The sequence below is a fragment of the Ranitomeya imitator genome, chromosome 3 (genome assembly GCF_032444005.1).
Source record: "Ranitomeya imitator isolate aRanImi1 chromosome 3, aRanImi1.pri, whole genome shotgun sequence".
NCBI classification, from domain to species: domain Eukaryota; kingdom Metazoa; phylum Chordata; class Amphibia; order Anura; family Dendrobatidae; genus Ranitomeya; species Ranitomeya imitator.
In genome coordinates, this window is record NC_091284.1 from 110,885,254 (window position 1) to 110,887,951 (window position 2,698).

The 2,698-nt window shown below is 50.9% G+C and overlaps 1 long non-coding RNA gene across 1 annotated transcript; it reads right to left on the reverse strand.

Moving 5' to 3' along the window:
* Positions 1 to 389: 389 nt before the first annotated feature.
* On the reverse strand, positions 390 to 913 carry LOC138671940 (uncharacterized). Its single transcript, XR_011319490.1, has 3 exons — positions 833 to 913; positions 629 to 715; positions 390 to 429 (listed from the first exon to the last, which is right to left on the reverse strand). It is a non-coding gene; the product is annotated as an uncharacterized lncRNA (long non-coding RNA).
* Between the last annotated feature and the right edge of the window lie 1,785 nt (positions 914 to 2,698).

Here is a 2,698-nt window from a genome sequence, read left to right on the forward strand (position 1 = left end):
CCCCAAAACTCATACCCGACAATGCCGTCTCACATTTCTTCGCCCATCAGGCACCTTCATGCTCGCAACGAAGATTCGGTGTATCACGATTTGTGATTTTTTTTGTTTTCTTACGGATTTTTAAATTGTAATGTTGTTAAGAATTGGTTCATAATAAAAACTTTTCATTTAACTTCACTCTCAACAGCTTGATTGGTGGGATATATATATATTTTTAAATTAACAAACTTTTTTTAACTGTACAACACACAACCTAAAATGTTCAGACACTTGGTTTCTATTTTGGCCCTGCCGCCAACTGTTGGCACATGTCCCGAAGCTTCTGCAGCTCCCCCATTGCCACATTCTGCTGCTCCTGAATCCGCGCCATAGTGTGGATAAGCGTTTCTATTCCGGCTTCCAGATCCTCCTTGTTCACACTGACGTCAGCTGTGGGTCAAAAAACATAACATTAATAACACAGTAGTCTCCCGATGTGTCTTTGCTTCTGTGAAGGAAAAAAACAAAACTGTCAGCATATATGGCAATACTGACTGCGGGGGGGTGGGACTGCGGGGGGGTCTTGGGTGTTGGGGGTGAAAGATGGGGCCTGCAACCAAATCAAAATCACTTTATTGTGGGAACCTACTAGGATGTTGAGGCACGGAGGGCACTTCGGGATCAGAGTCCGTGTCGAATGCCTCGTGCTGTCGGCGGCGGCGCTGTTTCTTTGCCTCTGTGAAGGTTAAAAAAAAAAGGTCTGTCAGCATATATGGCAACACTGGCTGCCAGGGGAGGGGGGGGAAGAGGGGACCTGCAACCAAATCCAAATCACATTATTGTGGGAACCTACTAGGATCTGGAGGAGTTGAACCTGAGGGCTCTGGGACATCAGAGGCGGTGTGTGATGCCTCGTGGCGGCGGCGCTGTGTCTTTGCCTCTGTGAAGGAAAAAAAAAAAAAAAAAGGTCTGTTAGCATATATGGCAACACTGGCTGCCGGGGGAGGGGGGGGGAAGGGGACCTGCAACCAAATCCAAATCACATTATTGTGGGAACCTACTAGGATCAGTTGTCGTTGACCCGGAGGGCACTGATCCAGAAGAGGCTGTGCGGGATGCCTCGTGGCGGCGGCGCTGTGTCTTTGCCTCTGTGAAGGAAAAAAAAAAAAAAAAGGCCTGTTAGCATATATGGCAACACTGGCTGCCAGGGGAGGGGGGGGGAAAGGGGACCTGCAACCAAATCCAAATCACATTATCGTGGGAACCTACTAGGATCAGTTGTCGTTGACCCGGAGGGCACTGGGACAGTTGACCCGGAGGGCACTGATCCAGAAGAGGCTGTGCGGGATGACTCGTGGCGGCGGCGCTGTGTCTTTGCCTCTGTGAAGGAAAAAAAAAAAAAAAAGGCCTGTTAGCATATATGGCAACACTGGCTGCCGGGGGAGGGGGGGGACCTGCAACCAAATCCAAATCACATTATTGTGGGAACCTACTAGGATCTGGAGGAGTTGACCTGGAGGGCTCTGGGACATCAGAGGCGGTGTGTGATGCCTCGTGGCGGCGGCGCTGTGTCTTTGCCTCTGTGAAGGAAAAAAAAAAAAAGGTCTGTTAGCATATATGGCAACACTGGCTGCCGGGGGGGGGGGGGGGGAAAGGGGACCTGCAACCAAATCCAAATCACATTATTGTGGGAACCTACTAGGATCAGTTGTCGTAGACCCGGAGGGCACTGGGACAGTTGACCCGGAGGGCACAGATCCAGAAGAGGCTGTGCGGGATGCCTCGTGGCGGCGGCGCTGTCTCTTTGCCTCTGTGAAGGAAAAAAAAAAGTTCGGTCAGCAGTTAGCTGTGCCACATAGTACTTTTCACCGTTCATACTGCCCCATAGCTGTGTCACATAGTGGCTCTGCAACTTTCAAACTGCCCCATAGCTGTGGCACATAGTGGCTCTGCAACGTTCAAACTGTCCCATAGCTGTGCCACATAGTGGCTCTGCAACTTTCAAACTGCCCCATAGCTGTGCCACATAGTGGCTCTGCAACGTTCAAACTGTCCCATAGCTGTGCCACATAGTGGCTCTGCAACTTTCAAACTGTCCCATAGCTGTGCCACATAGTGGCTCTGCAACGTTCAAACTGCCCCAAAGCTGTGGCACATAGTGGCTCTGCAACGTTCAAACTGTCCCACAGCTGTGGCACATAGTGGCTCTGCAACGTTCAAACTGTCCCATAGCTGTGCCACATAGTGGCTCTGCAACTTTCAAACTGCCCCAAAGCTGTGGCACATAGTGGCTCTGCAACGTTCAAACTGTCCCACAGCTGTGGCACATAGTGGCTCTGCAACGTTCAAACTGTCCCACAGCTGTGCCACACAGTGGCTCTGCAACTTTCAAACTGCCCCATAGCTGTGCCACATAGTGGCTCTGCAACGTTCAAACTGTCCCATAGCTGTGCCACATAGTGGCTCTGCAACGTTCAAACTGCCCCAAAGCTGTGCCACATAGTGGCTCTGCAACGTTCAAACTGCCCCAAAGCTGTGGCACATAGTGGCTCTGCAACGTTCAAACTGTCCCATAGCTGTGGCACATAGTGGCTCTGCAACGTTCAAACTGCCCCATAGCTGTGCCACATAGTGGCTCTGCAACGTTTAAACTGCCCCATAACTGGGCCACATACTTTTGGGTACCTGCGTACTGACCTCTGCGAATCTCCTGGCGAAG